This window comes from Peromyscus californicus, unplaced genomic scaffold (assembly GCF_007827085.1).
Source record: "Peromyscus californicus insignis strain IS unplaced genomic scaffold, ASM782708v3 Scaffold_5__1_contigs__length_169319896, whole genome shotgun sequence".
In the NCBI taxonomy this organism is placed as follows: Eukaryota; Metazoa; Chordata; class Mammalia; order Rodentia; family Cricetidae; genus Peromyscus; species Peromyscus californicus.
Genome location: NW_026294573.1, coordinates 148,354,776 through 148,382,739, shown reverse-complemented (window position 1 = coordinate 148,382,739; position 27,964 = coordinate 148,354,776). Strand labels below are relative to the sequence as shown.

At 41.5% G+C, this 27,964-nt stretch overlaps 1 long non-coding RNA gene and 1 pseudogene across 1 annotated transcript; both read right to left on the bottom strand.

Moving 5' to 3' along the window:
- Positions 1-97: 97 nt before the first annotated feature.
- LOC128096096 (uncharacterized) lies at positions 98-27,922 on the bottom strand. Its single transcript, XR_008213532.1, has 3 exons — positions 27,834-27,922; positions 3,024-3,194; positions 98-178 (listed from the first exon to the last, which is right to left on the bottom strand). It is a non-coding gene; the product is annotated as an uncharacterized LOC128096096 (long non-coding RNA).
- Positions 9,815-9,914, bottom strand: LOC128098003 (uncharacterized; annotated as a pseudogene).
- Positions 27,923-27,964: the final 42 nt, after the last annotated feature.

Sequence of the window (27,964 nt, the reverse complement as noted above, 5' to 3'; positions counted from 1 at the left end):
CAGTAAAGATACATGGACAAAAGGGTTTACTGCATGACTCACTGTGTCACACTGCAGCTTCCATAACCAGACTTTTTCTTTTTTTTCCTTCAATTTTATTTTATTTTGTGGATGAGGTTGCAAGAGCAAAGGGTTGATATGAAGGGATGGGAAAATGAATGGGATCCAGATGCATGATCTGAAAGACACAAAGAGTAAGTAAAAAGAAAGTTTAAAAAAAATGAACATTGCATGTGCTCAGACTCAGATGTTCATAAAGTGTGTGTCCCAAAATATCTTTATAGTTTAAGTTCTCTCAAACTGTTATAAATATATTTGTAACAAGATCTACCACTCACCAGTATGTACTATTTCTACATGAATAAAACATGAAATAATCCATTAGAAAGAATTATATTCCTGGATGAAATCACAGCTGTTTTAGTGGGGCTTCTGATGAACTCTATCTCACAGGTCTGAACAATCAGGAAAAAGCCTGTGGATAAAAAACGAATCAAGTATCTGAGCTAAGGAATGAGGGTGCCTTAAAATAACAAAAGTGCATTGATTGGTCTTCGACATCCCTCGTGTGTGTGTGTGTGTGTGTGTGTGTGTGTGTGTGTGTGTGTGTGTTATCAAGAAAACACTGTGGTTTGAAGTCTCCCATACAGGTTACCTCATGGTAGAGTTGTAATTTATATTATAAGAGAGGAGAGAAAACGACTCAAGTACCCTTCACAAATATTTATTATTTATAACAATACTTCGGTATAGATTGCTTCTGACAAAGCAAAATACCTATGTATCATTTCTCCCCCTTTGGGAAAATGCCCATTTGCACAAATATTTAAAAATTCATATAATGGAAAAATGCATTCTAGCCACGAGTGCTTCGTCATGCAGAAATAACCTCCCATATGTTATTCTATGATAGCATAGCACTGGACTATAATTAGTGTATCAAAACAACACTCAGTTGAGTCTTCGTTAAGAGAATTGCTCACTTCTGCTTAACAGCATTGAAGGGACTTCTGGCACAGCTAAGATCCAACACCTGAGATCCCAGTAAGCCTCACTCTTTCCCCCTTGCTCCACCCACCTTCACTGTGGCCTTGTTAAGTCACAGCAGCACAGATTCAGAGAGGAGATGGGGAAGGGGCTAGACCGTTGTTAAAGTAGCTCAAGCAGCCACGTGCCAGTCCACAGAACACCCACCGTCGGAGTGAAACCGCAGCCTGTGCTGCCCCTCAGCACTGCTCTGTCGCTCCACCGTGCATCAGCCTGTGACATCCTCAGAGCTCTGCTGTGATTCTGACTCCTACACAGCCATTCCTCTTCTAGACTGCCATCTACGCCTCTTTTCCAACGTCCCATCAAGCTTAGTCTGGCTTCTTGGGAAGGAGCTGCAGGCTCAGAGATCTTCACTCTTCATTCCAAGGGACTCAGAGCCACCAAAACTAACAGTATGCATGACGTTATCTACTTTTTTCTCTCTCTTTCATAGCATTTGAAACACGATTTTTTTTCTAGTATCCATAACAGTCTCTCTTTCCTCCTTATAAATCGACAATTAAGTTTGCCTTTTAAAGTCATCTACACCAACCCTCCACCAGAGCAAAGCCAATTCACAAGTCCGCAAGAAGACTAAAAGTGGTTGAAATGAGGCTTGGCCCATGCTTTCCCTCTCCCTCATCAACTGATACCCAAAGGAAAACTTCCCAGTCCTGATGTTTGCAGAATGACGTCCATCACACAGGTAATTACTCATCCATCTTAATGCTTCCTTTTAAGTTTGCCCTTAAGAAGCCTGTGATCTCCCAAGCCAAGGGCTTCAGTAAAATCAATAAAACCTCGTCCTATCAGGCCACCAGCCAGATCATTTTCCACCTTTTAACAAGGCAGTGGTTATTAAATGCCTTGTTTGAAAACCCAAGTGGGGTCATCAGACTTTCATGATGAAAATAATCCATCAATTGCACATGTGCTATCTTTTCAGTGTCTTTGATATGAGTGATAAAGTGGGTAATGGCCTACAGTTTTTCAATATCTGAACATGTTCTCCCTTCTCACATTGAGGCTGCAGCATAGCAAAGGGAATTTCATGACTGGAGGTAGCTTGTTAAGAGATAAAGGGGTTTCACTACATTATTTCAGTCAATGCATAAGACACGCTGTTGGTTCTGACTTTGAAAGCAGAGCTCTACGCTGCCAATACCATCTTTTTTCATTAGTCCAGTTAACCATTGGCCAGATTTTGAAATCTGTGTATTGCAAAATGATATACCCCATTGTAATGCTTCACATCACTCTTTTCTAGGGGTTGGATGGTTACCCTGAATTTATCAAAGAGATTGAAGACAGAGGCTCAAACAAATGAAGAGATATTCATTGGTATTGCACACTTCTTCAATGCCAAACCATCATACAAGAACTTCATGAAAAAATATGATTTTTGTGCTTATCTGTGAAAATAATTCTATCATACAATATCTTTGTGGAATCATAATTACTCAATACATGTATCTTGACACTGCCAGATGTCTACATGAATGAAAAGAATAATCCATCATTTGACAAATAGAAGCTCTGTCTACCTTTTTATGTATGTTCTGTTTGATTTGGCCAGGAAAGAATTGTAGGACCAAACATTTTCCACTTAAGATGTGTTCCTTTTTATTGTTTTACATTAATGATAAAAATTAAAAGGGGGAGTATTAAAAAACCCTCACTGTATTATTCCAAACTTCCAAAATTAATCAATGAATTTTAAACTCCAATCTATGACAACTTCCAGGAAGAGATGAAGATCTGGCACTCTGCCAATTCAAAATATCTGTTAAGCCAGCAGTCCTGCATTCTATGGGCCAACACCATCAACAAGAGGAGGCTTGGAATCCTAGGAGAAGCCCCATTCTTGAAATGTTTTCTCCTTGATTAAAAGAGGGTCAAATAAGTTGGCACAGACTTAATGTGAAATAATTTTAGACTCTGATACTTTGAAATTAGTTGAACCTCAAGTGGTGGTTATCATTGTTTATCATTACCTCAAATCCTTGATATCCAGAATCTAAAGGAATGAAGAGAATAGGCTGCTCAAGACTCACTGGTACCTCAGATACCAATTCTAGCACCCAGGCCAAGCAGAATGATGCCAGGGAGTCAATGGAGACACAGACACATTTGGAATCCAGTGCTTCTTCTTGCCTTTTATTTTCCTGAAATTACATAGAAAATGAACAGGAGAAGAAATGAAACAGGTCAACTTTACCTGCCCCATGTGTTCTTTGTTATAAAACTGTATAACTAAAAATAGCAGGAAACAGTCGTGGGGCAGGTACTGCGAATGATCAGTGTTTTATTTATGGAGTTAGGTTTGCTTTGTACAAAACATTTTCAGTGTTGTCCCATTTGTCTGGGGAAGTCACCTCAGGAGTGCTGACACCCAAGCGGGAAAGCTCCAGCTTCATGCAGGCAGATGTGCCTTCTCTCACATCTCTGCTCTCTCAGGTACTTGCTGCAGGAACCTGGACAAGCTATCTACTGTACTCTGCCTCAGTTTCTAGTTACATCATAAGGCTGATGTAAGGATGAATAAGGTCATGGTTGAGAATGTTAGAATGAGTGGTAAAATTTATGGAGTGCTCACTGTGTGCACAGAGATTATTTTCTAGGTTGAGCTATCCAGTCTCTAAGAACTACGGTAATTGTCACAATTCCATCAGTGAAGGAATTGTGACATAGAAAAGGTAAGTGACTTATCTGAAGTCACTTGCCTAGATAAGGAAGAGTTTGGTTCATATGCCAACTTACAGAATTATATTGATGTAGTTATTATTTATGCCACCATCACCAGCACTTCCAACTCACTCTCTTCCCTTATCCTATGAACCTTTGTACCTGTCCATCCTCTGCCTGTTAGGAGGCACTTCCTTTCCCTCCCATCCTCTTTCAGTTCACTATCCACTGAGCATCTTGTGGCCCTTGTTCAATTCTTTACATTGTTCATATCCCAGTCACTTCCTAGGAAATCTTCACCAAACTTAATTGTAACTCAAATTCTTCAAGACAAGTTCCCATAACACAGGTCTTTCTTAAGTGGGACATGGTTCTCTACCATGCTTTGTGTTCTCTGAGGGATTACATGTCTGGCAATGACCTCCTCAACTAGCCTATAGATTCTGGAGATGCCGCCATGCCAGTGTTCACTTAGACTTTTACTTTAACATGTAGGAAGACATAATCTTTTTAAAGAACTGGGAATGAGTGACTGTACTGAGTACATAATATACTTTGGGTCCAATCTAAACATTCCAGTTGCAGCTGAAATATTAACATTCTGCAAGGTTAATCAAGTTGCTAAAAGTTGCAGTTGTTCTGTCTAAGTCAAATTGAAGGCTTTGAGATCCACAAGACTTTAAGCATCAAACTAACATATTATTTTTTAACAGAATATAAAATATAGATGTGATGAGGAGATTAACAACTCCTTCAAAGGTTTTACAGTCTGGTCTCTAGAACCTAAAATATTGTTTCTTTATATAGAAAAGTGGGCTTTGCTGGTATGATAATGTAAAGGCTTGAGATGAAGAGTTTGCCCTGGGCTTTCCAAGGAGGTCTTGTATAATCACAGTGGTCTTCCTAAAACAGGAAGGAGTGCCAATATCAGAGAAGGAATTGCCACAAAGAAAGAGGTCAGAATGATACCACTGATAGAGGGGTCAAAGAGGCCAGCAATGTGGGACCTTCTGGTAGAACTTTCTAGAAGGTAGAAAGTATAAGGGATGGAGCTGGGGAAAGAATGCCATCCTGCTGGCTTCTTGATTTTAGCTGTACAAGACTGTTTATTAGACTTCACACCATCAGAGCTTGAAGACAGTAAATTCACCTCATGAATCTGTTAGCAGCAACAGGTAACAGAGATGTTAAAGGACCTCACATTCATGGGTAAAGTTTACTACACAATGATGAAATAATAAAGTAATATAGACATAATAATGTGAGTTCAGCCGGGCGGTGGTAGCGCACGCCTTTAATCCCAGCACTCGGGAGGCAGAGCCAGGAGGATCCCTGTGAGTTCGAGGCCAGCCTGGACTACCAAGTGAGTTCCAGGAAAGGCGCAAAGCTACACAGAGAGACCCTGTCTCGAAAAACCAAAAAAAAAAAAAAAATAGATAAAAAAAATAAATAATGTGAGTTCAAGTTTACTAGACAAATGCAAATTGCATACAACCAAAAGGGATTTTTTTTTTTTTTGAGACAGTGTTTCTCTGTGTAGCTTTGCGCCTTTTCCTGGAGCTCACTTGGTAGCCCAGGCTGGCCTCGAACTCACAGAGATCCGCCTGGCTCTGCCTCCCGAGTGCTGGGATTAAAGGCGTGCGCCACCACCGCCCGGCAAAAGGGATTTTTTTGTTCAACTACTACCATGCAGTTACTTGCTTAAATTGGACATATTCACAAACAAATGAAATCTGTTCTTTAATTACTATCCCCAAATAATTCCAATTTAAAAACACATAATTGTATTACTAATCTCATCAAAAAAAAATATACTAATTTCAGGTACACCTCCCACCTTTTAACCATGTAATATGAGCTGCACAATTGCCTTCTCTGTCTGCATTCTAATCTGAAAGCAGTCCAAAGCATTGCTAGAGCCAATCTTGTGTTGCTATGAAGCCCAGCAGACTGCAAGTCTTCCTTTAGGAATGCTTACAATATTCTAATTTGTCCAACCTAGCACAGCCCTCCTGAAGTTCCTGCATCCTGCCACACCTCATCCCACAGCCACCAAAGTGTAGCTCATGAGGAGAACAGAGGAGGCGGGGCTGAAGCTGCCATACATCATTGCACAGGAGTTCAGAATCATCGCTAAACTATGAGGCCACAGATCTGCCCCTGAAGTTTAGTAAAGCTCTGGGAAAAAATAAGAACCTCTCACTGATAAATCACCTTCATTAACTTGTGAGATAATTAAAGATAACCAATGAAACAAATCACCCTAAAGCTTGAGTCCTTCTTTTTTCTTTCTTTTCAAACACATTTTTTTTTTTTTTTTTTTTGTTTTTTGTTTTTCGAGACAGGGTTTCTCTGTGTAGCTTTGTGCCTTTTCCTGGAACTCACTTGGTAGCCCAGGCTGGCCTCGAACTCACAGAGATCCGCCTGGCTCTGCCTCCCGAGTGCTGGGATTAAAGACGTGCGCCACCACTGCCCGGCTCAAACACATTTTTAATTGATTTTTTTGGGGGAATTTTGCATCATGTACTCCAATCCCACCCACCTCCCAATTCCTCCATATTTGTCCTTCACCCTTATAGTAACCCCTTCAAAAGATAAATAAATAAATAAATAAATAAATAAATAAATAACAGTATTAATTAAAAAAACAACAAAAAAGCAAAACAAACATCACTTTGCTCCTCTATCTTTCCGACCTCTCCCTCACCTCTTCATTCAGCTCTTTGGGAGCTGCAGTGTGTCATGCAGTAGACCCTTTTGTCCAATCAGCTGTATTTGCAAATGTCAATGTGTAATGAATTGTTGGTCTGCTTCAAGGTCTCCAGCTTCTGGTAGACCATCAATACTGGACCCTCATCCAAACTCCTCTCCTGCTGTTGCTCCAAATCATGGCGATCCTGCGGCTATGATTCTGCAAGACCAGTTCCTTTACATGCTCCAGCAGGCCATAGATGGGACAGATGTTGATGAGTGCCTAGATGGTAGCTGAGTAGGTCAGACCAGGCCACTGGAACCACCCCCCTCAAGCAGGGGAAAAGCCAGCTCTCACATGCCTGTGGTGAGGGGTGGGGCCAGTTCTCCTGAATGGGGGGCGGGGTCAGCTTTCTTCTAAGTTGAGGGGGCCAGCTCTCCCCTGAGGGGCAGGGGCAGCTATCTTGTGCCTGAATCATTGGAGCTAGCTCTCCTATATGGGACAGTGGAGGGCAGGCCCAGCTCAGCATGGCCCTCGAATTTCATGATTGCATGATTGGCGTGAGCCCCTGTGGTAACATGAGCAACAAACATCAACACAGATTCCCACTGCAGCAGACCATGGACCAGACATGGCAGCACAGGTCACCCAGACTGGCATGGCTCCAGCTGCAGCACAGCCCTTAGACACCAATATGGACACAGGTAGTGGCCCAGACCCCAAGCATCCGTGTAGCCTTTAATAACAACAGGGGCCATGGACAGCAATACAGACCCCAGCTGCAGTAGGACTACGGACCCAGACATGTTCCTTGGCAGCAGTGTGGGCCCAGATGTCACCATGGGTGGCAGCACATGCCACTCAGTGCCCCAGCATGATCCTTGGACACCCACATGGCCCCAAGTGGTGGCCCAGACCACGGGCATCAGCATGGCCTTTGATGATAAAAGGAACCTGGGACATCAACACAGACCCTGGCTGAGATAGAGCCATTGATCCAGACATGGCTCTCGGCTGTAGCTCTATAGCATGATTCTCTTTTTTTCTATTGATTTTACCTATCGTCCACAGTTTCCTCCCCCCACCTCCCACCTACTCCTCTCCCATCCATTCCTCCTTCTCCTCTGTTCAGAAAGGGGCAGGCCTCCCATGGGAGTCAACAAATTATAGACTATCAAGTTGAAGCAGGACCAAGCTCCTCCCACTGCATCAAGGCTGAGCAAGGCATCCCACCATAGGGAATAGGTTCTAAAAGCCAGCTCAAGCATCAGAAACAAGTCCTGATCCCACTGCTAGGAGCCCCACAAACAGACCAAGATACACAACTGTCACTCACATGCAGAGGGCCTAGGTCAGTCCCATACAGGCTCCCTAGCTGTTGGTCCAGAGTCCATGAGCTCCCATGAGCTCAGGTCAGCTGTCTCTGTGGGTTCTCCTGCCATGACCCCTCTGGCTCCCACAATCCATCTTCTTTCTTTTCAACAGGATTCCCAGAGCTTAAACCCATATTTTATCAATATATTTCCTATCTCACAGGTTGCTTTCAGTATGTATCATTCTAAAGGCTCAGCTAAGATGAGAAGAGATGTAAGGGAAATCAGCCGGAGGGAAAGGGGAGAGAGGCCTTCAGGCACTGGAGACCTGCATAAACACAAAGACTCAGAACAATCAAAATTAGAGATGCTACTGACATCACCACGTGCCTGCTGACAGACAGAAGATTCTGCTAATATACTCACTGGAACTTGACAAATTGAAAAATCCATTCCCTGTATATTGTAATGGCTCAAGCAATGAAAATTTTATATTAGTATTGATAATGACATCCTTGGAACAAGAAAGACGCAAAGACTGGAAGTGCATTGCATTAAAAAAAAATCACACCAGGCATTAGAATCTGGAACACAGAGTTCCTGTCTTAAGAGTGTTTTAGTTGCTCATCTTCATTAAGTTATGTTTAAGAAGAAACAATATATAGATGTAGAATATTAGTAAAATGAAAGTAACAAAATACCCTTGATCCCAAAGAGACACCCACTAATATGCTTTGTTTTTTTGTGCCCACCCATCAGCGTTATTAACACGTATTTCCAGCTCAGTAGACACTGCAGAACTGACTTGCGGTGCTGGTTCTGAAGAAGACTATCAAAGAAATCTGTGCCACGGCTATCTACTGCATTAGATATTACTGTGGAAGTTCTCCCAAGCACATCACTGGGAAAAGATCCCAGTCCACTGAGAAGGACCACTCTGTCAGATCAATTCTCGTTATCTCCACAGAGTAGACAAAACAACCCTGATTGCCAGGTTCTTATATTGCTTACCATTTTTGTTGCTATGATTACAAAAAAAAAAAAAAAAAACGAACCTGGAGAAAGCAACTTAAGAACAGCTTTTTATTTGTCTCACAGTTTGAGGATCCGGTTCAACCTGGGAGAGAAGGTGTGGCAGCACGGGCAGTGTATGAGGCAGCTGGTCACATCGCATCTACAGTCCAGAATTCAAGAGACAAATGCTGATACTTACTTTCTCCTTATTCAATCCTGAACTTCAGCCCATGGACTGGGGTCACCCACACTCCAGGTTGTGATGTCACCACAATAAACACAGTCTATCAACGTCTTCACAGACACACCTAACAGTTTGGCTATGCCATTCTAGATCTTGTCACATTGGAAATCAATATTATCCATCACAATTCCCTACATACTCACTGGACTCCAGCTTGAGGAGAATCAGGCAATGGTTGCTGAAGTGGATAACCAAATGGAAAAATGGAGCAAGAGTAGAAGATTTGGCTACAAGGATTTATAGAAAGAGAAAAGGGCCAGGTTAGCGAGAATTGCCAATCTATAAATGACCCCTAATGACTTGTGTCTCCTGGTATTATCAGGCATACATAGATCTTCACACATCAAATCAGAGTTGGATGTTTGAATACAGTGAGGTAAGCTGGGTAATGTCACTTCTGAGGCCAGTTTGTCAGAGGTATTGCTAATTCAGCCTTGATCCTTGTGTCATCCATTATGGAGGAAATCAGCCACCATGTTAAGAGACACTCAACAGTGCCCTGGAATGAGCCACACAGAGAGCACAGAGGCACGCATTTTGGACTTGTACCAAATTACTAACCATGTAAATGATCTACCTTCTAAGTTAATCTCCCTGCATAAATTGTGCCTTCAGAAAACCACAGTCTTAGTCAAAACCCTGCAGCAACTGAATAGGAGACCCCAAGTCAGACCTGCCTAGTTAAGACACGTCTGAATTGGGAACCAGAGAGACAGCTCAGTAGTTAAGCACTTACTGCTCTTTTAGAGGACTCAAATTCAGTTCCCAGACTTCATGTCAGGTCGCCCACAATGGCACATAATGCCAGCTCCAGGGAATTTCTTTTTCTTTCTTTTTTTTAATATGGAACACTTCACAAATTTGAGTGTCATTCTTGTGCAGGGGAATCTTCTCTGTACTGTTCCAATTTTAATATATGGGCTGCAGAAGTGAGCACAAGCTCCGGGAAATTGGATGCTCTCTCCTGGCCTCTTTAGACACCTGCACACGCACACACACACTATTAAAAAGGGCTCCACTAATTCTCCTGCCCACAGAAGTTGAGCAAGAGTAAGCCACTGTTGTTCTTTATTTGTTTAACTGTGTTTAGTGGAGCTGTGTTACATGGCACCATATAAATATATATTCAAATGGATGGCATGAGTTATATGCATGGCCTACAAGGCAGTCTTACATAGTTGTTAGGAGTAGAAATAGCAGAGTTAGGCAGATCTGGGTTTGAATCTTAGGTAAGTTATTTCCCCAATTATGTTTCCTTTCTAAATCTGTTTCCTCCTCCTCTGAATACCAGTAGTAAGCATGCTTGTCTGTTACTTTTCCCAGGATCACACATTATGGGAATACATAGCATGAGATCCATGTGCAAATGAAAAAATCCTGTGAGACATAATATATGTTCACCTGCTTCTCAGTGAGTGTGAGGGTGTATATGTGTATTCGCATGCTTATTTAATCTATATCTATATCAGAAGAAAAAGCAATCACTTGTATCAAGCACCATCTAAATTGGCTATTAGGTGAGACAGTCACTTTACATGTTCTCATTTATGAATAAAATGCCTTCCTTGATATCGGTTGGAATCACACAATTTAAAACCTGCTTGTCTGAGGCTGGGGAAATGGTTCAGTAGTAGAGCACTCACTTAGCATATACTATGTGAGGTCCTGTATTTAATCCCAAGCATTACAAAACTAGAATTTAAAAAACAATAAAATCTCCCTGTCTTCTCAAGAATTGATCCAAGATGATTATTGTATGATAAAATTGGAAACCACTGAAAACAGTGTACTACAGCTAAGCAGTAAGCTGACCCTTTTTAATTTCAGGGGCTGGAAAGAGTAAGCAATCTATGGGTGCTTGGTAGAGAAACTGAAGCTTGGAGAGTGGTGTTGCCTGTGGGAAGCAGGCTTCACAGATGTGTCTGCTTCCTGGTCAGTTCCTGCCTACTCTTCTGTCATGGAGGCCGTATTTTGAGCGGCAAGAGGGAAAAAGGAAAGAAAAGAAGAAAAAGCTTTACTCAGCCAGTTGACTGTATGAAGATCTGAAAACTTCACAGAGGCACAAAAATTTTCTAAAAGCATCTCACGCCGGCTGCTCTGAACCCTTTTGTTGTACTTCTCTATCCTTTCTTGCCTCTCTGCTCTCCTGCAGTTTTGAGTAATCATGTGGACCTTGGCTATCATCATTCCACAGTCTCACTCTCCATTTTTGCCAATTCCAATTTGTTCTGAGCCCTGCAATAAATGAAATAAATAATAAATGAAAAGGCCAGAGGCAACAGTCCTATCACCCTGCAGACCCAGGGGAGAAGCCAGAGGTTGCAGGGCGGCGCTGCAGAGAAGAAAAACTGTGTCTCACGGGCCCAATTATTTACTGGAGCTGCTGAGATGAGATGATGTGTGGCTGTGACAAGGCCGTCCTGGAAATAGGAGCCAACTGATACAAATTTAGATCCATTGCAAAAATATCTTGAACCCAAAAGAGTCCAACTTAAAAAAAAAGAAATTAAATAACTCTAGGTTGCTCCCCTGCACACCACACTTTTTCCATAGAAATAGGTATTTGTTATTCTGTAGCTACTACGTTTCTGAAATATTTAACTGGTAGTTTTTTTTAAAGACCATAAAATTTTGTATTTCAAATTTGTAAGGGCATACCAAGTAATTTTAGTGAGATCACAGGTACAAGACCAAACTTTAAAGGCTAGCTTTCAGATTTGGGGCAATATACAAATAATTGATGTAGTCAATGGGTTATGACCATGGCAATAAGCATGTAAGGCTAAGCTCATGAGATTGGGATCAAGATTTGGTTACCTCAAAACAACACCCTACAAGGTCACACACTGAGATCAAAAATTTAAAGGTCAAAGGACAGTTTTGGTTCCATTGGATGAATGAAATGAGAAAGAGATGAATAAAAGGAGATATTTAAAATGTGAACTAACACTGCTGGTTCCATGGATAAGTGTCAAAAGGAAACTCATTAAACCCTGAGAGAGTCTACAAAATGGGATTCCCAGACCTGAGCTATAAGGAAAGAGGAGCCAGTTAGTAAATAAAGACTAGAGAATCAGGTTTCTGCATGGTAAAAACACTTAAAGTAAGCTGTTTTTTAAAATTGCATCAGAACAGTTAAATGAAAGTGAATGTTCAGAATGAATATATCCATGTTGGTATGTATACATATAGAGCCTCTACTACATATCATGTACATTATGAAACACAATCCATAGTCAAATTCTCAAGAATAACATTAAGTACATTAGACATTCCTTAATTGTCCTCTGAACATATTACCACCAGTGACAGCAACATTATCAAGATTTAGACACAAGGATAAAGTTTGTAAAAATAGAACTGGAACTAGGTGCACTCTGGAGGATGAGGCAGGAGGACCAAGAGTCTGAGACCAGTCTGGACTACATGAGCAAGATGGTGTCTCAAAAGATAGCAAGAGGGAAGGAAAAGGAAGGGAAGAGGAGAAGGAGAGAATAGAGGTAATGGTGGGGGAGAAAGGGGCGGAGCACTAGGAACTATAGACATTTCATCATTGCCTGACCAGTACCTGACGCTCAAGAAAACAGTGAGTGGATATTAAAGGTATTCACGTAGTTGTCCCCAGACTCCCCACAACATCTAACTGTTCTTGCAGTTGTCAAAGACTGCACTGTACCCACAAAGGATCCACTATTCTCCCTAACTACACCGCTCTTTGGACTCCACAGTGACACCAAGACTGTCTCACAGTCTGTTCCACCATGGAGTAGTGGTGCCCAGAGTGGAATAGCCTAGGAATAAGTGTTTAAAACTTTGGTTAATCTTGGTGTGTGGCATTTTTATTTATTTGCAAGATTTTTATAACAAAATTTTATAAAATTAAAATTGCAAATATCCTTACTCTTAGGGTTTCTGCTGTAGTTAGCTGCCTGTTGGAATTCTGCATCTTGTAAGTGGTAGGATGATGGATGATTGACAGCTACCAAATCAAGAGGCAAAATCCTCAGTTCCAGAATCTTAGGAATCCATGGACCAGTCTCTGTGCCCTGTTCTTCTGTAGAACACACATCAGAGGAAGCTGATTGGGAAAGATGTGTCTCCAAAGCAGTCTGGGTAGACAGGCTATACTACTGCTATATCAAGATTGGCAGACACCCCCTGGATGCCCCGTTTAGGATCATCTTTAGCAACCAATATGATGCTAAGCATTAATGATCCTATGCTCAGCTTCAACCCCTATTACATCACACTTGACAGAACCAAATGGTGCTTGGGAAGCACACTGGGTGGGGAGCCAGTGCACAGCCTTGGGAGAGTGGGAAGAAGTAAACTAGAGCATGGCATGCATGGAGTGCCCTGTGGGACTTGGGGAGGAGTCAGGATTTGGGGGATGACAGGGCAAGGGTGCTTATTGATGCAATTAGAAATCCACATGGGGCCAGACAAAGGATGTTGTAATACTCTCATGAGCAGATACAATTCATTAAACCCAGGAGCCACTAAAAGTGTTTTAAACAGGGTAACTAAGTACAATGGACCGAGTTGAAGGAAACTAATCTCATAGCAATGAGCAGTAGATTGGAGGCAAGGGGATTTAAATGTAAGAAAACCAATTCAATAATTACAGGCTCAATAATTTACTAATTTTGACACCTTATTAAGTCATTTAAAAGGCCTCAGGCAGTAAAGAAACCTAGTGATAGGTTTCAAAAGGAAATTCTTGGGTATGAGTGCCCATAGAGATATATGGCTACCTATTCACAGATTAATGCATTTTAACAGCCCCATCAGCACCTTCATAAATCATCACATTTGTGACAGAATTTTGACCTGCCCTCCCAAGCCTTATCCTCAACTCCCCCTTTACATCTCATCCATTATGGCCAAAGAGATAAATCACAGGTATTTTTTTAACTACCAAATTTAATTTTGCACATTACACAAAATTCATTTTGATGTTACTTTTGTTTTAAAAAAACAGAAGTATAACCATATATTTTTGCTCAGAAAGAGAAGAAAATGCTGACTATAGATGTAATATACCCTGCCCCACCTTCTTGACTACACCCATTGCTACATATTAAATACTAACCTTTTCCTATTAGAGTGCAAGATTCTTGTGGGCAAAACATAGGTCTGCCTTGCTTACTATACAGAGGTTGCTTCTGAAATATTCCTGACAGAGTAAATTGTTCAGTTCCACGAAAATGTCACAGATATATAGTCCTAACTCATCCATACCCTTCAGCCAAACAAATATAGGCCTCCTAGAATTAAGGCTAATGCCCCGATTCATTCCTTGCATGCTGGAAGCCCTCTGCCAAACATTCATACAAACATGATCACCTTGCATTACATGTGTGTACCCTTGGTCACATCTGGCCCAGTCTGAGCTATTCTACACATGTGCTACATGAATAGCCTCCTCTGAGAACTGAATGATCTGTTTATTTTCATGATCTGTTTTGTGCATACTTAATAGATTGCGATTGTATTACATCCTTTCTCTATATCTGAAGAGAATGTCCTAACTTGTGGATTCTGAAAATACTCCTTAAATGACCTAAAAAGTATGTGTTACATGATTCTGAGGCTAGATAGAGGGAGACGAAGGAGATTAGCATCGATGGATGAGGACTTCCATCATGTACCACATGATAGCTATACTAATGTAGAATAGCTGCTGTAACAAGCAGCCTCACATTTCAGGGACTTTGCACAACACAAGCTGAAGCTTCGCTCATGTGAAATCCAGCCTGGATGTCCTGTGTTAAACAGTTTCCCCAAGAACTCTTCTCTCTGCCGCCCCAGTGACTCAAGCTCCTTCCATCTCCCAAGTGAGACTTCAACATGGTACCTCTACATACATCCTCATGGAAGGGAGACATGAGAGTAAATGACCAAGAAGAGGCGATTTTTACAGCCAATAGCAGACATCAGCAAGGGCGGTAGGAAACAGGAACCACAGAAGGAAAATGAAGCAGTTTGGAAAACAGAGCATTGCTTCTTCCATCAAGCAAATCAAGTCTCTTCATCCCATTAATCTGTCTTTCCTTCCCTGCTATACTTAAGCACAGACCAAGAGGCAATATAGTACAGGAGGAAACTAATACTACCGCTTTATATTAATTATACTGGGTAGACTCTGTGTGTGTGTGTGTGTGTGTGTGTGTGTGTGTGTGTGTGTGTGTGTGTGTGTGTGTGTGCAGTATTGTCTATCAAATCCCTGGAAATTTTCTCCCAATCTGAGACATTCTCATGAACTTTAGCGCTAATTTGTTCTGGTAGCCATTCAAAATCAGGCTGATATATTTTAAATGGTTATTTTCACAAGAGCCTTCCACTTTCTTCATTCTGGTAGAGATGACCTTTATAAAAACCTAAGACCTAATCATTTTAGTTAATTCAAAACAGGTGGAGAATATCTTATAGGAAGTCATTTGTTATGCACAAGATCAAGCTGAAATGTCATCACCTCTCTGTAACTCTCTCTCCTTGAGACTTCCTATCCCAGATATAATTAATTGGCCCTCATCTGTGTTTTCACAGCATTTTATACATACTCGATTTGAGAATGAATCACATTTTAGTGTAGTCATTTCCTTACATATTTGTCTTCTTGTAGTCTTGAGTTCTGGCTGAGGAAATATATATATCTTCAGGGCTGTTCCAATACAGCCCAGTTTCATTGTGTAAGAGCCAGCTCAAGGTGCATGAGACCTAAGAAAGAAACAGTCATATCCAGGGTTGCAAGTGTTGAGAACTTACTTACAAAAATGTGGTCCTGGCTATCATCAAAATGCTTTAAGTGAGAAACAGGGGTGTATATAATGGTCAAGACAGAACTGACTTCATCTAAGCTGGAACATAGCCAGTTTATCTCAAGCTGATATCAGGGCTGCCTGGCACATTCCTGGCATTGCTGGTGCTGTGGTCTGGTTGTAAAGCTCCACCTATCACTCTAATTGTTGTTTTTCCCTTATAATATGTTGGAAAAGTGTGTGAGGACTGAACAGAGCTACTCAGGTACAGTCACACAGTTACAACCCAACATGATCATAGACACATCAGAGTTCATTTGAGTCTCTAAAAGAACTGGTGGCTCATAGAAGACATGTGATAAGTGCTGCCTGGATATCACTTAATAAAGCAGCATTACCATTTATGTATGTGGACTGTTACTCCTCTGTGTGAACTCTTTAGACAGGAACCCCATCTTTATGCCAATTTTACAGTATCTAGTCATGTAGGGATTGAAAATCCAGCTTGTTGAAGAGTAAAGACTATATATGTCTGTGGATATAAGGACAAATATTTATAGGTTGTTGTTAGGGATTGTGCTGATTTAGTAAATTATTGGTTGTAAATTCTCCTCCAATAGTCATGACTTCACTAACACTGAGTAGTTAGCTAGTTTCCAGTATTAGGCATGTTTTCCCTCTTGTGGAGCAGATCTTAAGTTAAGTTAGAGAGCTGTTGGTTTCCACTAAGGTGCCACTGTATCCTTAGAATTAGTGTGCCATGTTGGTCATTGATGCAGCATGGGCATCATAGCTGGATAAGACTACTGGTTGCATCCTGCCTTTGGAAGCTTGCAGGGAACAGTTTAGAAGAGGGGACAAGACTGTAAGAGCCAGAGGACTAGGGAGTTTGCTACAAGATTGTGTCTCCTAGTAATGTCAAAGCTATATCCATAAAGTCTCACTAACATGACTGCCCAAATGTGAGATGAAAGAGGATGACACCAATGGACATGACAAAACTGACAAGGGAAAGCTCATGAAGCCTAATCGCTACACCAGAAACTATAGGCAACTGAGGAAAGCTGGAAGCAGGAAAGACAGTCTTCCCCATGGAAGAGAAAACCGATTCATCATCCAGTGACAAATGGCCAGCCCTGGAAACATACATACAAGTAATATTATACAGTCTGAGAAGGTCATATTTTGGAATATATGTATATATCTGTATATTTATATACATACACGTATATGAATGCAATAACAATTAATGAAAAAATGCGATGAATTTGAAAGAGAGCAAGGAGGGCTATATGGGAGGTTTGGAGGGAGAAAAATAGAATGAAGAAATATAATTATCATTTCAAAAAATCCAGCTTCCTTTTTTATTTGCTTTCTGCTATTTATAGTAGATTAGAATACAAACTAAATAACTGAATGAAGCATAGAAAAGAGCAAATCTAGGTAAAGGATCACATAGAGTTCAAGAGAGAGACAAATACAAGCGATGTCCAGCATGTTAGCCTATGCCACCCTAGCGAAAAGGAGGCTACAGACCTGGCTCCGAGCTTGCTAAGACTCAAGGCAGAAGGGGTGCTCAGCTGTGCATCAAGCATCCAAACCATTTAGACTATTTCCTTATAGCAATGGTAGTTTATTTCTGTCTTTCAACTTTTTGTTTTTTGTTTGTTTGTTTTTTCATCAGCCCAGTGGTTTTGTGTCAAAACAAGTACTATAACCACAGACTGTTTCCTAGATCTTCCACATCTGAGTTCCAAGTGTGAATAGAATCACGGGAAAAGGGGGAGGGCCACACAAATGGCCCTCTTTCCTTGCCTGCTGCTCTGGGATGTCACCAACCCAGAAGTGAAGCACATGAGCCCCAGATGCCTTACAGAGGCAAAATGAAGTGGAAAATGATCTTTCCCACCTGCTCTAGAGTGTGTACCTTTTGATAGATTTGGATATAGACTGCCATCTCTAGTATGTGCAAGTGCTCAAATGCTGGTATCAGGCTAGCTACATACAAATTACTGGGGAGGAGAAAATAATGGGAATTCAAATTTATAGTACCCCAATTAAAATGCAGAAACCTGTATCATTAAAAATCCCCCAGGTTGCCAGGCGGTAGTGGCGCACGCCTTTAATCCCAGCACTCGGGAGGCAGAGCCAGGCGGATCTCTGTGAGTTCAAGGCCAGCCTGGACTACCAAGTGAGTTCCAGGAAAGGCGCAAAGCTACACAGAGAAACCCTGTCTCGAAAAAACCAAAAAAAAAAAAAAAAAAAAAAATCCCCCAGGTGATCCTGATGGAATTCTACTTTTAAAACAATCAGTGCATTTCTTGATACAAGAATAAGAATATACCTGAAATTTCCGTTTTGTTCCTTGTATGTCGCCATTTCTAGATTCTGTAGCTTAGAGATAAAATGTCTTTTAGAGATAAAACTTTAGGAGATAATTCTCCAAACCCTCACTAGGAAACGTAGAACCCATTGTTTCTACAGTCCTATCCTGGCGCTTGAGGCTTGAGGAATAATTAATTTTGGGGTTCTATATTATCCAAACAAATGTCTTAATAGAAATCTAAAATTTCTGTCAGACAAATAGTCAGCACACTAACAAATCAATCCAGAAACCAACAACGAAGTTGTTTCCGTTAGATAACATCAGCAATAACAGCTGATGTCATCTATCAAATAGTGAAAATATTGGGTGTAACAGAAGTGCTGTTCTATGTGCTTTGTGGGACTTTCCACCTAATATTCTGCAAAGTTCTGTGAAGTAGATAGCGTCTGTCTCACTTTGCAGATGGTGAAACTGAGATGGAAGGAAGCTAGATGATTTACCCGAAGTTACAGACAGAGTCTGGGCTCAGGCAGCCTGTCTTCAGAATTCCAGCTTTTAACATTCTCACCGTGCTGCCAGAGGCCATGGCCAGGTGGCATCTGAAACCTCACAGGTGGTAGAACAGAAAGCCCAGCCCCTGTTGCCCGAGTTGTTTCTACCGTTTTTAGACTGGGAGAAAAATACGTGATACCTTTAATGAGTAAGTGTTCTAGAAGTTGGCAGGTACAGCCTACCAAAAACTGTCACAGAGGCTATGCATCAAGATTCACACTTGATTTATTCCAACTGGGCATATTTTATTTATAAAAGCACCTTCCAATTAATCCACATCAATAAACAAGTTCAGGGAAGGATGGATGAGTAAGGGGCCTCAAAGAGGTGAGGGAAACAAAAAAGAAGAAAGAAGAGGGGAGAGAGGATGGAAAGCGCACTGCATTTTAGCCCAATTGCATTCCGCTTTTATACAAATCATCTGCATCATCCAGACAGACTCTGCAGCTGTTAAGGGAAAGGCCTGGCTCTCGTGCTTCTGGAGCTCTATTGTAGCCCCTTTAACACAGATTCTATGGCCACTGGCATCTCATAGCAAAGCGATTTCCAGAGAGTCTGCAGTTTATATGCCATTAAGGCAATCTGAAATTTACCTATATTATGATACCCTAAAACAATGTTTAGGGCTCATATACACATGTTGACATGAAGAAATCCTTTCAGTGTGTTTATCTTCGATGGAAATGCAGAGCACATCCAAAGCAAAAGTATTTGTTCCACGTATGCTTGACACTCAAGAATTATTTGAACATATGTGGATCTCTATAGTAGTTCATTCTAGGCATGATGCAGTAGGAGTGAGCTCAGAGAAAGGACTTCACTATCCATGAGGCTCTAAGGGGACCGGGGAACAAAGGAGGAACATAGGAACCGGGAGCAGAACAGTATCAAAGCACACTGTACCCATCCCCATTACCTGTCACACACTGGTTCTGTGTTTTAAACATTTATGTTTACTATGTACGCGAGCATGTGTCTGTGTTGGGAATGTGCATGTGACTGGTACCCACAGAGGCCAGAGGTGTCAGATCCTCTTGGAGCAGCAGTGGCAGGCTGTTGTGAGCCACTTAGTGTGGGTGCTCAGCACAGAGCTGAGGGCCTCCGTGAGGGCAGTTTGAAGAGTCATCTCTCCATTGTCATATCTGTGTTCTTTGACACGGGCACAAATAAACACAAATACACAGCTAGCACTAGTAGACAGGAGCTCCAAAGTCCACAGTCAGGAGACCTAGGGTCATAAGAAGAATTTGAGACTGATAGAAGCCTGGAAGCCTGGTGTACCCCAACTCTAGGATCTGAACAGCATCCTTGTCTCCTTCCCTCTTGTGATTCTTGAGAGATAGACCTGAGTGACTTGCTACAGCCTAGGCATCTTGCATGGGGTTAGGTACTATCAATTTTAACACAAGTTCATTGAAAAGTTGAATAATTGATTCACTGAATGAATAAATGAAATGGATGCTAGATGTAAACAGTTCCACTATAACTAGATCCTCTATAGAATGAATATCTCACACTCCTGGCTATTCTAGCTCCATGGAGCTACATAATAGTAGCTTACATTAATGTAATACTTAAGAAGTTTTCAGGCATATTTGGGTATGTTAAACTCCCATTTCTCCTATAAAAAGGTTGTAATGGTGCAAGGTAGACACATTGGCTCCAAATTTAAATATCAGAGCGCCTTGAGACATAGGAAATAAAGTAATATATCCAAGTTCACACCTCAGTGTATTTCATTGGTAGAATTAGAACTTATGTCAGGGTCTATTTATCATCCCAGCCTACTTTTTCAATCTGTGTACAAAACTCATACAAAGACAAATGGACATATACAATCACTAACTCATGATTTATTATTCATAGTCATCTATAATGCCTTTGAAAATACTGAACTAGTGAATACTGAACCATTGTTCCTAAGAGTGAGACTCTGTGTGTGTGTGTGTGTGTGTGTGTGTGTGTGTGTGTGTGTGTGTGTGCCCACAGCAATAATTATATACTTTGATAGAAAGGCAGGTAGGCTGATGATGATGATGATGATGATGATGATGGTATGAAGAGACAGAGATGATAGATAGATGATAGACAGACAGACAGACAGATAACAAAACAAGGAAATGCTTAGTGACTTGAATGAAGCTATCCTACTCACTGTGAGAGATGGGATTCAGTCCCACATCCATTGACCCCAAAACCAAAGCTTCTTGCCCTGCCCCACACTGCCCCCTGCTGTCTTCATCCTCTGGTCACTTCTGAGAGGAAAGAAAAGCAGAAGGTGCCTAAGTTCAAGTATCATTTGGATACTTGTTTTTAGGGGGAACTCAAATGGTTAATCTGAACATGTCTGTGGGTGGCTGAAAATAAAAACTTTCTGTATTGTTTGTGGTTACTCAAACTTTTAGTGAGTAGGTGAATTCACAAATGTGAACTCTGAATGATGAGGCTGGAGTCATCATGTCACATGATAACATTGTATTTAAGAATGACCTTTCCTCTAGGTCAGGTTTTTGGAATAAACAAAGCAAGACTAGATTTGTGCTAACAAGACACAACAGGTAGAGACAACAGTAGTCTGCATGAGTTTGTCCTTCTGTCCTCCTCTACTCTGCTGGCTGGACAGACACCATGACTCACATCTGTGCTTTACTGTCTTTGTAAATACACAGAAAAGTTAATCAGTGCAGACACAGAGAGAAGGAACCCTTATCTTTCTCATCCTACCTCATGCTTCAGCTCAGGAGAGGAAATCATCTGCCCACAGATTGGAAATATGAAGTGATGGAGAAAAATAAGCAAGGCAGAGAAAATGGAGGTAGAAATTTCGGACTAGGCTCTGCCGAGAGAGCTGTGCTGTGGATCCATTGAAAGGGCATAGTGTTTTAATTGCTGTGTATCCATTGTACACAGCATTGGTACTGTGCTTCTTATGGATATTTCATCCTAGTATATAATGTAATTTGAGCATATCCCCTAAACTTCCACACGTCCTTATGCTGCCCCTCCCCAATACAGAGGGGACACAGCTGACCTTGAATTGGATTCAGGTCTGTGTGATATCTGAAGGGCACATCTGCAGTAGTCTTGGAGTAAAGACAAGGCAATGGTAAATATGGAAAGCAAAGTGCTTCCTTCTTTAGGTGCAGAGCTAAGCACAGACCATGCTCCTTGGTCTCTCCACACTGTACCATGACTTGGGCAGATCCTGGAGATAACTGCTGTATTCACTGAGTCTCTGCTCCCATCAGAACCTGTGTTAGACAGGTTCCTCACACTAGATACTTACTTCTCACAAGAACACAGCCAGAAATGGTATCATGCCCTTTCCACAGTGAAAACAAGTACATTGTAAAGAAGTAAAGTGAGGGGCCAGAGACACTCCAACAGTCATCGTCAAGGCCAAGATTAAATCCCGTGTTGCCCAAAGGCAACGGCCATATTTCTTCCACTAAGTGCATAATCAGGTGCCTTTTCTGAGTACTGGAGAAAAACATAAATGTGGATCTAAAAATAGGTGGCAGGAATTTCCCAGCACTAGAATTCTTCACTCCACTTAATAATGAAGCTATATTAAATGGTCTACTCTTAGAGAGAATGCTTTTGTTCTTATATTAAGACACTGACCCTCTGAGTGGTATGATTCAATCTACGTGGTTGATAATGTACATGGATGGATATTCATTCTCATTATCTCAAAAGAAATCATTTAGAATAAAAAACATGGCTCTAAACATATTAAATTACTCTTCATATTGTTGTAAATTAGACCTTGGAAACATAGGTTCTGTCTTCTGATACATACACATCAATTTAAAATTAAAGGTGATGTAGTATTCTGACAAAGATGCACACTATTTGAAAAACAATAATAGTCAGGATATCTGGAGACTCCCAAACATTCCTGGATTCACACACCCTTATCTCAGCAAATGTGGAACCCAGTCATTACCACAATGTAAGACATACATTCACTGGGTGTTCCTAGGGAGCAGAAGCATTGCTTCAACATTTCTCTACACTGCCACCCCTCAGACCCTTCAGTCCATCAAAGAGGCAAACAGATGCCCTCACCCCCATCTTAAGTACTGTATTTTTTAATGAGGTACAATTGATTCAGTTCCTTTGAACTTCCTCTAAATATCCAAACCACTTAGAATCATTAAGATGCTTTCAGAAGGCAGAGAATGTATCCCTCAAGTACGCTGAAAGTTGCTTCTGTCTCACCCTGCCTGGGTGCCAACTTATGGCTCATTACTGTAAATTACTAACATTGGAAATGGTGAATCATAAAGATGAATTGTGGAAAGATCACCCAAGAGGAGATGCCAGGCTGTGAATCAGTGAAGTGTGCCAGGTGTTACCCTAGAAAAATAAAATCCAAGAGTTCTGCAAATGTCCATCTTCTGTATCAATAATCATCTCACTCTGCAGAAATACAGAAAGGGATTTCTTAAAATGAAGAGCATCACTTTCAACTGTTCAACTGAAGCTGCTCATCTCTGAGACTTGTCTCAGTTCTGACATGAGGTAGCACACAGTAGAAAGGACAGCAGAGGGTGCAGCTGAGGACTAGGTAGAAACACCTCCTGATGTCTTAGTTAGGCTTACTATTGCTGTGAAGAGACACCGTGACCAGGGCCACTCTGATAAAGAAGACATTTAGCTGTGGGTGACTCGCTTACAGTTTTAGAGGTTCAGTCCATTATGATCATGAAGGGGAGCATGGCCGCGAGCAGGCAGATGTGGTGCTGGAGCTGAGAGTGCCACATCTTTCAGACAAGAAGAAGTTGACTGACTGTCACACTGAGGGAAGCTTGAGAAAAGAGACCTCAAAGCCTGCCTCCACAGTGACACACTTCCTCCAACAAGGCCACACCTCCTAATAGTGCCCCTCCTTTTGGGGGCCCATTTTCTTTCAAACCACCACACCTGACAAGATAGAACCAAGGCCATTGCCTTGGGCTCCTTGTCAGGGTTACTTAATTTGCTGTGGTAAATTAGAGATAGCCAGATACTCTGTGAGGCAGAATGAATCAGGAGACAAATAAAAGTCTGGCAGTGAATTTAAAAATAATAGCATAGTTTCGACAAATCATCCAAGAAAATCAAATATGTTCAATTTCTTTATCATTCATCTGCCATATGATAAGGATATACCAACTCTGGAATATATACCATCAACCTTTCCAAGTCCTGATTTGCCTAGATAAGAAAATGATGGTAGATGGGACAAGAGAGATGACTCAGTCAGTAATGTGTTTGCCATAGAAGCATAAAGAACCAAGTTCAGGTCCCAGAACCTACTTAAAATCCAGGAACTGGGATACACAGCTACAGTCCCAAGACTAGGGAGGGACCGACAGGTAGTCTCTAGGACATGCTAGCCAGCCAGTCTAAACAAACGTGTGAGCTACAGATTCGGTGAAGCCCTGTCTATTAGAATAAAAAAGTAGAAGTCAATTGAGGAAAACACCCATGTTTACTCTGGCTTCCAGATATAATAGTGCACACACACACACACACACACACACACACACACACACACACAAAAAAAAAAAAAAAAACCTGTAAATACTCAGAGAGAGAGAGAGAGAGAGAGAGAGAGAGAGAGGGAGAGAGAGAGAGAAACTGAGAGAGAGACAGAGACAGACAGAAAGAGACAGAGACAGAGAAAGATGATAAATATATGGCCAGAGAACAACCCTAAAAGTAACTCAGTGTTATCCAAATCGTCTTGATCCAGTTCAATGACAAGAAAAACATTTTATATCAGGACACAGCACAAAAAGGCCAATTGTGCTGGCTAGTTTTATGTCATCTTGACTAGAGACATTTGAGAGATGGGAACCTCAATTGAAAACTGCCTTCATAAGATTGGACTGCAGGCAAGCCTGGAGGGTGTTTTCTTAATTAATGATTGATAGGGGAGGACCCAGCCCATTGTGGGTGGGGCCAGTCCTGCATTGGAGGTCCTGGATTCTACAGGAAACAGGCTGAGAAAGTCAGGGAGCAGCACTCCTCCATGGCCTCTGCGCCAGCTCCTGCCTCCAGGATCCTCCTCTATTGGAGTTTCTGTCATTACTTCCTTCAGTGATGAACAATGATGTAGAAGTATGAGACAAACAATCCCTTTCCTCCCCAACTTGCTTTTGGTCGTGGCGGTTTCATCACAGCAATAGTAACCCTAAGACACGGATATTTACACAGCAGAGCAAAAGCATGAGTTCACTGAGGTAATTCTTAACTTCAGCGCATCATGACTAAAGCCTGAAGACAAGGAAGGGCACGAGCATGCAGGATGTCTTCTGCAGTCAACATTCCCCCAGTTCATTTAATAATCTGGTACAATGCTCACCAAAATAGTGTAACAAAATGCATAAAGAGCATACGGGACCTCTTAGAAAGAGCATGAGTCGAGGCTCAAGTGTATGTATGAGTGTTGATCCTGCACATATGTCTGTTCACCACTGTGGAGGAGGAAGAGGGCATCAGATCTCCAGAACTGGACTTGTGAATGGTTGTGTAGCACCATGTGGATGCTGGGAATCCAACCCTGATCTTCTGTAAGAGCAACAATTGATGAAGGCTTAACTTTTAACCCAACCCTATAGTGATGAAGGAAGACTGTTTATGTGTTTTTCCCCTTTAGAGCATTAAAGATAAAACGACTTTGTTATCAAGGATAAACGTGGATTTCTACAAAATTATAAAATGAAGTCACAAAATAAAAAAAATCAGACAATGAAAACAATCAATACATGTTATTCAAATCTGAGTTTCAATTAATTAGAACAATATCAATAACAACCATTAAGTACCTGAATTTGAGGATGGTTTTATTATCTCCCAAAATGGAAAATAAAACTAGAGTGATTCATAATTAATGCCTTGCAACTAATGAGATATACTGAGTTCCTTTGCAACCCACTCATTTACTTATTATTTAGTGAGCACTCAAGATTTTTGAGCCACGGTAATATACCAGAGTTTTTAATAGGGTAAAGAGACCCCCAAAGTTCAAAGAGATAGAGAGCTTGTCCCTATGCACCTCAAAACCCAGGCAATGGAGGCAAGTAGACAGCGACATTAATATGATGAGCAGACCTGGGGCTTAACAGTGGTCTAGGGCAATGAAGCCATAGGTGTTGGACAAAGGAGAGTAATTTTAAGGAGGGGCTCCCCTCTCCTCAACGGTTGTGAATATTCTGCTGATTTGACAAAAAGGGAGGGATTCCCAAAGAGAAGAAATGAAGCAATCCTGAGACAGCATAGATTGGACACTATTCCAAAGAGTTGGGGTTTTCCCCGAAGGCATCAGAGAGTCCAGAAAACATATGGATCTAAAAGTGGTACAATGTCATCTGTGCATTGGGAAGATTGTTCTGGGATAAGGTTGGAGGCACGTGGAAGCAGGGATTCCCCATTTATAGGACTTGGCTTTAAGACCTACAGATGCGTTAAGTCAACTCTTAACCTACAGGTTAAATCAACTCTTCCCCTTTGCAGAGGCCCTGCAAGTAGTAATGGCAGCAAACAGGGACATGAGTCTCCATTTGCCAGCAAGCACCAGCTTCTTAGAAACAAGTCATTCTCCTCTTCTGCCACTGGGGTAAACAAAGAAAAAAAAAAAAGAAACAGCACACACACACACACACACACACACACACACACACACACACACACACACAAAAAAAAAAAAAAAAAAAAAAAAAAACAAGACAGAGCAAAGGGCATATGACAAAGGACGCAGCAACTGCCACCCTTAAGCAAAGCACAGTAATGAAGAAATGAGTTCTGGCAGCCCAGCCAGTGAGATATGAAAGAAATTAATCCAGAAGGGATGTAATGACCTGAAAAAAATGATGAGCAAAGTCACATGAGTTAAAAGAGGGAGAAGCAAGGCCCAGGTAAGAGCCACGCCACGGTCCCCTCTGCCCTACCCATCTGAGGGTTGGCACACTTGGGCCTCAGCACAAGAAAGGATGCAGCACAAACCAAAGATCTGACTGTCAGATTGTTTACATGTACTTGCTTTGTTCCTTTTCTTCGTAAAGAATGGCATTTTAATTTACTGTCCTAACACAAGAATCTGCTGGTGATAACACCAATCTTGTTCAGTCCTGATGTTCATATAAGCTTGGGACACATTTTTTGATACTTTATTTTTCCAGCTAAAGATCAGAGTTGCTTTTGAGACTCAGACCATTAGTATAATGGATGTTGATGGGTTTTTTTCTCCAGATTCGACTTCGATACAACAGAGAATTAAACTGAAATCATTAATTTCTCTTTGCTTAGTGCATTATAGAGCATTCCTAGCCAGCCTGCCTAAGGTTAGTGAACACTACAGTAACAAATTGTTCGTGCTGAAGTCTTCTGTATTTATCTGATTTTTAAATGATTTTTCTACCTCGTTAACTATTTTTATATTCTTGCAGTTCTTTGAGTGAAAAACAGAAAAGAAAATCTTGACAGTCTGAGAATATTTTCATGGCCCACGCCTCTCAAAATAAGCTCTGAGATGCCCTGATGCTCTGCAAGGATGGGCCTGAGTTTGCACACAATTCAGAGAAACAGTTCTGAGGACAGGGTTCTCATTTCTTTACAGGTCTGTGCGTTTTACACACAATTTGACTTGCGTTTCCCAGGCCTCAAGTGACAGGGATCGCTGTGGAAAATTCAAAGAAGGGAATTTAATGGCCAAAGAGAGAGGGAGAGAGAGGGAGAGGGAGAGGGAGAGAGGGAGAGGGAGAGGGAGAGGGAGAGGGAGAGGGAGAGGGAGAGGGAGAGGGAGAGGGAGAGGGAGAGGGAGAGGGAGAGGGAGAGGGAGAGGGAGAGAGAGAGAGAGAGAGAGAGAGAGAGAGAGAGAGAGAGAAAGAGAAAGAATCTATCCTTTCCCATTGTTTATGAATCAGGAGAATGTTCTGTCAGCTTTCATGACTGAAGAACCTGTACAATAAAAATCAAAATAAGAACTTTGCAGGTTGTCGAATTCCTAGAGCATTAAATTTTAAAATATATAAATATGTGATCCTGACACTTACTGTTTCTAAACTAAGATCTTTTAAGCTTTGCTATTCCTGACTCTGGGCAAGTCTGCCTTCTGATTCCTAGCATTTCAGCTGATGCAGGGTCACATCTCCACCACCCCCCTGCAGCCCTCTATTTTAATTAATTCCCATACTTGCCCTGCCAGTGAAGGTACAGTCGCACTTACCAAAAACCTGCCCCTTACCAGAAGTGGGCGGAGTGTCAGACCGTCCCCAGGGCTCCCACCTCATGACTGGCTGCAGTGAAAACAGCCTGGCTTCCTGGGTGAGGGGCACTGACCCGGTTTTCTGCCAGAGC